At 49.0% G+C, this 11,683-nt stretch overlaps 1 protein-coding gene across 2 annotated transcripts in view; it reads right to left on the reverse strand.

Annotated features, from left to right (window-relative positions):
• CTCF (CCCTC-binding factor) overlaps positions 1-9,799 on the reverse strand; it is a 46,688-nt gene extending 36,889 nt beyond the window's left edge. For both annotated transcript variants that reach the window (XM_034788499.1, XM_034788500.1), the window contains exon 1: positions 9,762-9,799. The gene's annotated coding sequence lies outside the window, so the exon portion shown is untranslated. The remainder of the gene's footprint in view (positions 1-9,761) is intronic.
• Between the last annotated feature and the right edge of the window lie 1,884 nt (positions 9,800-11,683).

Consider the following 11,683-nt stretch of genomic DNA (forward strand, 5'->3'; position numbering starts at 1 on the left):
TTTAAGAGCCGGGCTGCCCAAGCGCTACCGGCTTCACGGTTTGCCGGGCAGCCTCCAGACCCTGCGCCCCCGGCTGGGCGCTTCCCCTCCCGGGCTCTAGCTGCGCTGGGGAAGCGCCGGTCGGGGGTGCAGGGTCTGGGGGCGCAGGGTCTGGGGGCTGCCCGGCAAACCGTGAAGCCGGTAGCGCTCAGGCAGCCCTTTCCGCGTGGCTGGGAGTAGGAGGGAGGAGGGAGTGGAGTTAAGGCGGGGAAGGGGCGGAGTTGGGGCAGGGCTGGGTGGGGAAATGGGTGGGGCCAGGGCCCATGGAGGGTCCTCTTTTTTTATTTGTTAGATATGGTAACCCTACCAAGTACTTAAATACATGGAATGAGATTTCTGAAGTTCTAAGCTTTGGGGTTTTTTTTGCAATAGTTACATATGTTTTAAAGTATATGTTGAAAAAATCATTAAGCTTCATCCTCTGCCCGTCCTTACCTTAAGGCCTCTCCAGCAGTCTGCCAATCACCCCAATTGTGGCAAACCATGTAGTTTTTTTAGAATGTGGACCGATATTTATAAGGCTCTAGGGCAAAGAAACACGCTCTTTGTTTCATCCATTTACCCAAGTCAGATCTCTAAGTGAAAAGTTGGTTGTGAGCAGAGAAAATTGCTAAGAGCTCTTCTATTGATTATGAGTTTTGTGACAGATCATTTTTACATACAGCAGTTTGGAGGTCCCAGATCACAGCTGAGAGCCTATTATGGTAGAATCCACATAATCTTTGACAATTATGTAAAATACTGTTTGTGGCATGAAGGTAAAACAGGTAGTCCAAAGACTAAGGTCAATCTATGTAGAAAGTAACCATTTTTCCCAACAAATAAACCTATTATTATAGAGTAGGTTAGAATGTTAAAAATCACAATATTGCATCATAAAGATCAATCTTTATATCTAGTACATTTAACCTGTGTTCTCAAGTATAAAAGGGAATCTCCAGACACATCAACACCTACAGAACATTCCCAGTGCAAAGAGCCCAATCCTGTTTCTGGCCAGTTTCAAGGAGAAAGCCCCTATGGTTCTAACCTCAGAGGCCTTGCTTTCACTTAAGATTTTCCTCTTTTACACTATCAATGGTAGCAAAGGTAAAGGAGCACAAATATAAATAGGGCCCTACCAAATTCATGGCCATGAAAAACATGTCACAGACCATGAAATCTGGTCTGTGTGCGCTTTTATTCTATACTATACAGAATTCACAGGGGAGATCAGCATTTCTCAAACTGGGGGTCCTGACCCAAAAGGGATTTGCCGGGGGGGGTGGAGGGGGTCACAAGATTATTTTAGGGGGTTATTTTAGGTATTGCCTCCCTTACTTATGCGCTGCCTTCAGAGCTGGGCAACCAGAGAGTGGCGGGTTGCTGACTGAGGGCCCAGCTCTGCGGGCAGCAGCCTAGAAGTAAGGGTGGCAATACCATACCATGCCATCCTTACTTCTGTGCTGCTGCTGGCGGCAGCTCTGCCTTCAGAGATGGGATCCTGGCCAGCAGCCACCACTCTCCAGCTCAGAGGGTAGCACCATCGCCAGCAACAGCACAAAAATAAGGGTAGCAGTATTGCGATCCCCCGACAACTCCTTTTTGGGTCAAGACCCTTACAATTACAACACTGTGAAATTTTAGACTTAAATAGCTGAAATCATGAAATTTATGAATTTAAAAATCCTATGACTGTGAAACTGACCAAAATGGATCCTAAATATAAACAAGCTGCTGATGTTTTAACCCCCTGTAATAAACAGACCTGGTTGGGCAAGATTAAACAACACAGCATTTAATACTAGAAGCCAGTCTATACTTACACTCCTATCATCATTACCCCCTTGTGGTGCTGCATTGGTGGGAATGTAACTGTGGGAAACTACTAAAAATGTTTTGTAATAAGAAAAATCTTTGCTAGAAGAGATCCTCTGATAAAGTTTTTTTATTTTTTTGTGGGGAGGAAGGGAAATAATCAAGAGGCTTTTATAAATGCAGGCTGAGCCCAAACTGCCCACAGGTGGATTAAAACCTTTTACTACTCCACCCCATTTAGGGCCAACAAGATGTGTTATATAAGTGGAGTCAGCTGCTACTTCTTCCTTCTCCAGCTTCTGTCTGACTATTTCACTACACTGAGGTTGATCAGATACATGTCAGGTTAACAAGTGATTCAGAAGCCTACACAGTAAGACCAACTTCTAGCAGGCAACAAACAAGGTATGTTTTCGGTACAAAAACTCCAGATTTGTTTGACCCAATGAACCTCCTACAAAAGTAGCTTTGCAACCTGGTATTAGACTGGAACTTAACTATGTAAAATTGAGTCAAGTTGACTAAACTTTAAGCTCCTGGAAACACAGATACAGATATCTGGTGGAAATATAACACTTAAAACACAGAAAGGACCCAGTTAAGCATAACGCTTCAATTGGCCTTTTCAGGGAACTAACAGGTTTGGAGAACTTGACAATGAAAAATCACTTGCTTATTCTAAATGAAATAAGATGGCTTCATTTTAAAATGTTAGTACGAGTCAATGACTGACAAATGCAGAATGACCTATTTAATGTTCTCCTTATTGGAGTTAAGACACTGTAGCCCTTATAGGAAAATGCACTGCAATATAGTTTGGTACAGCCACTATTAACTAGTTTCATAACTGCATTAAAACGAATAGCAGTCACAGCATACTGAAAGGATGGGTCATTATACGGCTCATGTTGTCCAAATATGAACTAAACTCATATCTTGTTAAACTAGTCGCAGTATGCAGCACAGTGTGAGATCTTGAATGTTAGTCTTTGCTGTCACTGTCAAACTTCATGAAATTCAATATTTACATAAGAGAAATGCAACTACATTTTTTTTACTCTAATATAACATGAACATGTGAACAGACAATGCTCCATCTCTTAAAAACCTAAAAACAAACTCACAAGATGAGCATAATTATTGTTTGTTGGACTTCAGAACAGACCCTGTACAACTTCTGTATTTTTACCAATCAGCATTAGATAACTACATTATAAAGGAACACTAAAGGACTTTCTGGAGTCACATTTATAGGGTGAGGGAAGGTTATAAGCTTAATTCTACATGATGTTCCATGTTCACTTACCAGCAGGGTAGAAGTAAACTGATTGATTTAAAAACTCCTAAACTGGGATAAAGACCCACCAGTTGGCTTTTTTGGCCACTCATTCATAAGAGATACTAAAGTGTCGGTCTAAATTAACTTGGGTCATTCAGTGAAGAATAAATGCTCTATTTTTATTTTACCAATCTGAATTATCTCACACCTTTCTGTAGGTTATCTGAAGAGATGTGGGTTTGTTTGTGTTTTTGGGAGGGAGTGGGGGGTGGAGAATAGGGGCAGAGTGAGCAAGTTGTATGAGGCTGTTTCTCCTGAACATAAAGCTACACGCTGACTTAGTAAAAGTTAAGGATGAACTTTTTTAGGGAACTATCAGAACATAGCTTTATATTTTTTCAGTGAACTTACTCCTTGAGCCAAACTCTAGCACCATCTCATACAGCTTGAATTTTTTTTCTCTATAGTGCCTACAGAAAAATTGGAATTGTGTGGTTCTCTGTGGGCCACAAGCTGAGAAACCAGAGTGAAAAGGCGCAAGTCTTACCATTAAACTTATTCCAACAGTACTGACTGAACTGTGCATATGAAGTGGAGTCAAGTGGTTGAACAGAAGTTTAAACAAGTCAGTTCAGTAAGCTATACTATAAGGTAACCACCAAATTAGAACTCAGGAGGACTTAAAGGACATGAGTGAGGGCCAAAGACTAAGCAGTTTAGTTTGTATGAGTGCACGTGGCAGCGGTGGCTTCTCCATTATCATTATGCATTTCTAAAGTACTCCTGTTCTTAAAGTAAGTGTGTGTGTGTTAAGGGAGGAGGGATGCCCCGTGATTACTGCATTCCTAAAGCACTCCTCACCACACTGTTTATTCTTCAAACACACAGGGATATATTGGGATATAGGTTGTAGTGGGGGCAAGAGTTGACATAATAGGAGTATAGCTGTGCTCTCAGAGTCCTAAGCTGACATGGGTGGAAACACTAATAATGGGAAGCCTTTTAGAAATTTAAGGAGACGGCTGGCAGCAGTACATGTAAGGACCAACGAGCTATTAAATTACAGGAGTTTCTAGATGCTAAACAGATGTTCAAGAAAGCTTATGCAAAGCCTTCTCTGCACTGGAGCTTTTTACCCAGTTCACTATTGTTGCCAACACCAGCTCAGCTACACCAGTGCTTGCTATGTTGGGAGCCCTAGTGTAAGTGGCCCATAAGCCATCACCACAACTCTTAGCATCATGCTGATTAGATCTATTCATGCTGATTTACTCTGGACTTGGGTTCCCAACACACATGAACTGGTCTTAACTTAGCAGTAGAATTTTTGGCCTATTTTAGGGCTTGTTTACATTACCTGCTGGATCAACTGGCAGCGATCAATCCAGCGGGGGTGGTCGATTTATCGTGTCTAGTCTAGACTTACTGCAGTAAGTAGATCTAAGTACGTCAACTTCAGCTACGTTATTCATGTAGCTGAAGTTGCATAACTTAGATAGATTCTCCCCCTCCCCTGGGTGTAGACCAGGCCTTTATGTGACATGCTTCCACTTCTACACATAGGATATGCATGGATGAGAAGATACTGCTGAGGAAAGGTTTCAGTTTGAAATAACAGGGAAAACTTTTTCAGGAAATGGACCTCTGCAACCAAGAGTGGGAGAATTCACTAAAATTGTAAAGGCAGCCTCAGAACTACATCATATAAAGATCTTTTTGTGTTGTTCTTCCTGTAACAGAGCAAAAGAGGCAGGCTGAAACAAATGTTCATGCTTTATGCTCACTTGTATAAAGGCAAAAAGTACTAGAATTTATGAATGGGCAGAGGCAGACCTAACCTGTGTGGAGTGAGCGTTAACAGAACAGCAATTTTTGCATATAAAACTATGGGTAAAGAACATTAAGTCTTGTGATGGGTGCTCTAAATAAGGGATTTCACAGAAACAATTTCTAGGCAGAGGATTAAGGAGAATTTGTATGAATACCAAAAAAGTGGTGGTCTCCAAGGCATGACAGCAATGAGGACCAGCGAAATATCAAGTATCAGGGGGACCGTGTTAGTCTGTATCCACAGAAATGAGGGGTCCGGTGGCACCTTAAAGACTAACAGATTTATTTGGGAATCAGCTTTTGTGGGTAAAAAATACTTCAAGTTTTTTACCCACAAAAGCTGATGCCCAAATAAATCTATTAGTCCACTAGTTCTTAAACTTTTGTACTGGTGACCTTTTTCACATAGCAAACCTCTGAGTGCGACCTTCCCCTCCCCCCATAAATTAAGAACACTTAAACATCATTACAAATGCTGGAGGCAAAGCAGGATTTGGGGTGGAGGCTGACAGCTTGGGACTCCCATGTAATAACCTTGCGACCCCAAGGGGTCCCAACCCCCAGTTTGAGAAACCCTGTGTTAGTCTTTAAGGTGCCACCGGACTCCAATGAGATATCAGAGAAACAACAACTAGGGCAGTAATTGGTAACTACACAACCATAAATTAGTTGAGGATCACACCCGGAACATGACCTGCTGATACCATAAACCAGTGGTTTTGAAACTTGTTTTCTGGCAACCCAGTTGAAGAAAATTGATGTCCATGACCCAACAGAGCTGGCGATGAGGGGTTAGGGTGTGGGAGGGGGCTCTGGTTTGGAGTGCAGGCTCTGGGGTGGGTCTGAGGATAAGGGGTTTGGGGTGCAGGAAGCGGCTCAAGGCTGGGACAGGGGTTTGAGGTGTGCGCTTACCTCTAGCAGCTCCCAGTCAGCAGCGCCTATCCTGGCACCGTGGACCGCGCTGTGCCCAGGAGCAGCAGGTCTGGCTCCTAGGTGGAGGCGCGCACGCACTCTTGCCCGCAGGCACTGCCCCTGCCCTTGGCTCCTATTGGCAGGAGTGCAGAGCCAGTGCTCAAGGCAGGGGCAGCGCATGGAGTCCTGTGGCTCTCCTGTCTAGGAGCCAGACCTACTGCTGGCTGTTTCTGGGGCACAGCACTGTGTCAGAACAGGTAGGGACTAGCCTGCCTTAGCCGGTCAGCACTGCCGCTGGGACTTCTAACAGCCCTGTCGGTGATGCTGACCATAGCTGCTGCAACCCAGTGCCTTGCATTCCATGACCCACTACTGGGTCACAACCCACAGTTTGAAAACCACTGTCATAAGCCAGTTACTCCTGAGGGAATTCTTTGCACAATATTTTAAAATTCTGCAAATTTTATTTGTCAAATAGATATGGAGGCTCCAGCATGGCACTGGGGAGCACAGGCCACTGGTTGCACAGAGGTGGGAGACCATAGTGCAGTTCCCCCCGGGACATGGACTGTGGGAAGGCTGCACCCAACCCTGACACTGCCCAAAGACTGGGCCTGCCCCAGAAAACCCAAACCCCAGGGCCTTGCCCTGCTGGGCCAGATGCACCAGGTGTGGGCTGGCAGAATTCAAGTGTGGAGGGGCTTAATGTGGGGGGATCCAGGTGTGGGTTGAGAGGGTCTGTGTGGGGCAATCTGGGTGCAGGCAGCTCAGTGGGGGATCCCTGTGTCTGTGTGTGGGGGAATCTGGATGCACGGGGGGGGGGGATTTTTTGGCTGTATCTGGATGTAATGGGACTCTGCAGGGGGGTGGTCCAGGTGAAGGTGGTTGGGGCTCAGTGAGGTGGGGATCTTGGTGTGGGTGGCTTGTTGGGATGTGCAGGGGCAGTGGGGCTCATTGGGGGGGTTTGAGTGCAAGGGAGGCTTGGTGGGAGGCTCTGGTATGAGGTGGGGTATGGATGCATGAGGGTTGGGCAGATGAAGAAGCAACTCCCTGAACAGGGATCCCTCCCCCTGCAGCTGAGGAGTGATGGGGTGGTGGTCAGTTTGCAGAGCTTCCTGCAGCAACGGGAGAAATCTGGGGGTGGGTCTTTCCCAGCCCTGGATGCTGTGCAGGGGAAGAGGAAGTCTGGTCCTCCCCAGTCCAGCTGGGATTAGCTGCTGAGCCCAGCACAGGGTAGAAGCCACCAGCCAGGGCTTCCCCAGTCCTGCTTCCTGTCCCACAGTGATTTACTTTGCTGCTGGCTGCCCTGGGCACCTGAAACACATGCTGGGGAGGGTTGCATGACTGATCTTGTGGCTTCCCTTTACTTCCCTATCAGTCACTTTTCTGTTGGGGACATAAATTCTACACGTGCAGTGGTGCAGAATTCCCCCAGGAGTAACCAGTGGTTCTCAAACTTTTGTACTAGTGACTGCTTTTACATAGCAAGCCTCTGAGTGTGACACCCCCTTAAATGTATAAAACAATTCTTAATTTATAACACCATTATAAATGCTGGATGCAAAGCAGGGTTTGGGGTAGAGGCTGACAGCTTGCAACCCTCCCATGTGACCCCCTGTGATCATGGGTTTGAAAACCCCTGCCATAAACAATTTCTTCTTTGAACCGCTCATTCTGGAGGAGACTCCTCACTTAGTCTTGAGCTACCCCCAAACAAAAGTTGCACGAGAACCTGTACAACTACTTCAGAAATATTCATATGAAGTCTGGTCATCTGATTCTGCTGAAAGGTCTCAGCTGAGTTTATGCCCTTTGATACACTTGTCTTTTAAATTAATCTTTGATATTTTCTCAAACATTCATGTTAAATAAGTGTTCAGAACTTCTGTTGAAAATCTGACTTAAAAGTAATTTTGCTTCACTGTTCAACTTTTATTCTTGGGATATCATTTTGCTAGTTCTCTAGTCACCAACACCTATAGTTCAATACAAAAACATCTGATTTAAACATCAGAAAGCAGCACAAATGGAGAAGGCCTATTGTTTTGCATATTTCACCTTTAATGATGCTTTGTTGCTTTCCTATTATTCTCCTCTAACTGCCATCTTTAAGAAAAAAATGTTGGGAAAATTAAAATACCCCATACCTTTTATTTCAGTACTAAGACTAGACCCTGAGGTGTGGGTGAACTGACTGTACAACTGATTTCAAAGGGAGTCTGAATATGCCTTTAACTGCAGGAGCAGGACCACAGAATTGTCTGAAGGAGTAAGCTGTGTATACAAGAACTAGGGTTTAAGTAGTCTGTAATTAATAGAACTAGGTAGCCATATGAGAGCTCAAGCCCTGTCATGCATTAAACTAGCTAAACATGAATTCACCAGTCAGTTACCAGTAGGGAAAGAGGTCAATAGCAGAATACCTAAGAATCATTATTAGGCCTTCAATGTGTCAAACTGACAAGGGGAAATGAATAATGATATAGCAAAATTGAACACTAAACTGCTTAAGCCTAGTCAAAGTAATGACACACTAAACCTGCTCCAGAAGGACACAAGTAAGTAATCAACCACCAACAGATTCAATTTAATGCAGACAACGGCAAGGAAAAGCTTCTGATTGGCACACATTACTAAGTTCTAAATGGGAACTGTATAAACTATTTAAGTTTCATGGTGGACAGCTCACAGCACCAGGCAAAGCACACTAAGTGATATTAAAATTAACAGTAAATTCAAGAAATTTACACATGACAATTTCACGTTTTGTGTGCCAGCTTTAGTCTCCTTTCAAAAAGGGCCCCCCAGCACTAGGCTTGAGGGGGAAATTAATTAGAGGCATATGTTGAAGGACTTGCAGATGAGGCCACGTTCAAGAATTTGAGTGAAAAAGAGTAAAGCCCCTCCAGGTCCGTTAAGGGGCTAGCGCGTTGTAGGACACGGTATTTTACCATCTCCTAGCCCTGTCTGCGCTACAGCCATGGCAGAAGCGGGGAAAACCATGCTCTTTCTGGTGGCCCCGTAGCCCAGGCTGGTCCTGTCCACGCAGCCCCGAGCGGCTAGCGTCTAGCGCCGCGCGCTGGGCAGGGGCCCGTGGCCGCCAAGGGATGGGCGTGCTGTGAAGCAGAGGGAGAAAGGGTTGGCCGGCTCCCTGGCCACAGCCCGGCACTAACCCCAAGAGGCTGGCGGGCGGGCCGGCGCGGGCAGGGCAGGGCCGGGCGGGGGCGCTGGCCAGGCGCGAGCGGGCGCCCCCAGCCGGGCCCGCGCCCAGTGCTGCATGGCGCTGCTCAGCCTGCCTTGCAGAGGGAGCTCGAGTCCCGCTCTGCGCCTCGCCTCGCCGCGCCTCTCACTCCGCAGCGCACACGGCGGCGGCCGGCAGGAGCGGGGCACGCAGCCGCCGCCGCGCCAAGTAGGAGGCGGCCGGAGCCGGATCGCGGGCCCGGACGTGCGGAGCGGCGAGCCCGCAGCAGGCCGAGCGCCAGGACAAGGCGGCGGCGCTAAGGCAGGTTCGGTGGGAAGGGCTCCGGGGAGGGGGGCGAACCGACCGCCCTCCGGCAGCGCGGGCCGGGGCGGGGAACGGGCCGGGGGAGCGGGCCGCGGGGCCGGGGTAATCAGCGCCGGCGGCTCCGCGGAGGAAACAAAGGAAGGGAGGAAAATGGAGTCCGGGCCGGCGGCCCCGGGCCAGGCGGGGACGGGGCGCTCGGCGGGCCCGGCCGGCCCAGCGCCGCGCTGTGGGGAATGGCGGCGGTAGCAGGCAGGCGCCGGCCGCGCAGGGGACGATAGAGGGAGACAAAGCCCCCTGCTTCCCCGGCGGCGGCCGCTGCGGGGCCCCAGCCAAACCGGAGCCCCATCGTGACACCTAGAGGCCGGAGAAAGCGACTGCAAACCCCCCGCCACCGCTTACCTGCGCCTGGCCCCGCCAGGCCCGCGCCCGCCGCCGAACCCCGCCGCCGCCCCGCGCTGCCTCGGCCCCGCGGAGCCGCCGCGCCCCGCACGCCCCGCCGCGGCCGCCGCTCGCGCTCAGCCCCAGCTCGCGGTTTAATCGCTCCACAGTCGCTTCGGACACAAAATGGCGGCGGCCGAATGAGGTGCGCCTGCGCGGGTCCGGCTGCCGCGGCCGCTGGAGCTGAGCGAGAGGAGGGGGAGCGGCGAGTGGACGCGCGGGGCACCATGGGAGGGGGCCCTGCGCGCCAACTTCAAACGGTGCCGTGACCGTAACGTCACTGACTGATTCGCACGCACGACGCAAGGGCGTAACGTGCTGCGTTGCGTCGTGCGTGCGCTCTAGGAGTCAGCGGGGTGGCAGGACGGTTGAGGGGAAGCGCGGGCCGCGGGGGGTGGGGCGCCGCGCCGCGCCGCGCGCTGGGCTGAGCCTGTCAGCACCCGGCTGGTGCGGTCAGCCCGCGTCTGATGGAGCGATCCAGGCGGGGGCGGCGGGGCGCTCGGGGTCCCCTGTGACTCGCTCCCTAGCAGTAAAGCACCGCAGGGCTCCCTGTGCCCTCAGAGAGGGGACCCCCCCACCCCCAGCCGCTCCCTGCAGCCGCTCCCCCAGCGCTGTTCGGTTTGCCGTGTGAACACGGGCAGCGGAGCCGCGAGCCTACCGCCTGAGTCCGGCCCAGATAGGGGAAAGGTAGGAGGGTTATGCCGCCTTCCTGCTGGGACGTCAGCTCTGTGTAGCCTCGGCGGTGTGTGCTGGCGCCGTAACACGCTTTATCAAGCGAAGGGATCCAAACAGAAAGAGAGACGTTGGCTGTCTGCAGGGCAGAGAGCGCAGTGGTTTGGGCATTGGCCTGCTAAACCCAGGGTTGTGGGCTCAATCCTTGAGGGGGCCATTTAGGGAACTGGGGTAAAAATCTGTCTGGGGATTGGTCCTGCTTTGAGCAGGGGGTGGGACTAGATGATCTCCTGAGGTCCCTTCCAACCCTGATATTCTCTGAGTCTATGAAAGATTAATATTTTGCTTCTTATACTGATTTATCACTTTCCCCTACATTGCTTTTAGAGAGTCCAGTGCCAGCCCCACAGTGGAATCTGGGAATGAGAATTCCCCACACAAGTGAGTTTCTGCGATTTCTGTAAAATGAATTCGGAGTCTAAATCTGCTCCCCAGTGGATCTGGTTCATATCACAAAAAACACAATTAGTGCCACCTAGTTAGCCATCACCTTAGAGGTGCTGTGGAGTTTTAACATCCCTTCCCATGAGGCAGGTTCCTGCAGGTCAGGCATACTGGCATGATGTGATGTTCTTGCTATGTGTGCTTGATCTACTCTATTTTAGAGGACTTAAATTTCCAGCCAAGCTTGTTTCTAAGTTTTCAGACCTTGTGTGTGGATTTGACATTCAGTAGTGAATGGGCTGCAATGGAACTAGCAAGGTCTGAACAAAGTTTCAGTAGATAAATGTGGGTCACTTACCTTCCTGGGAAGTTGTGAGGTTCTTAGCCTGTTTCTCTCCCGCCTTACTTCTGTTCTCACAACATTTTCTGTATCTCTCTTCTGTCTCCAATTGCACCAGTCCCACCTGTTTATCATGTCTTTCCCAACTGCCACAGATCCTTCTGTTTCCAGCATTTCCTCTCTTTTCCAGGGGCATTGCCCCAAATCTCTTGCTAGCTGTCTAAACAATCAGTTGAGGGAAGAGAACCTCTGTGAGCCCACATCACATTTTCAGACAAAACCAGTTTAAAATGGAGTTAAGGTTAAGAATAAAAATTGTCAGTAACTTAAGGATAAAAAATAGGGCTGTCAAGCAATTAAAAAGATTAATCCAAGTCCACTCAGTCCTACTTCAGCCATCAGCTCAGACAAACAAGTTTGGTTACAA

This window comes from Trachemys scripta, chromosome 13 (assembly GCF_013100865.1).
Source record: "Trachemys scripta elegans isolate TJP31775 chromosome 13, CAS_Tse_1.0, whole genome shotgun sequence".
In the NCBI taxonomy this organism is placed as follows: Eukaryota; Metazoa; Chordata; order Testudines; family Emydidae; genus Trachemys; species Trachemys scripta.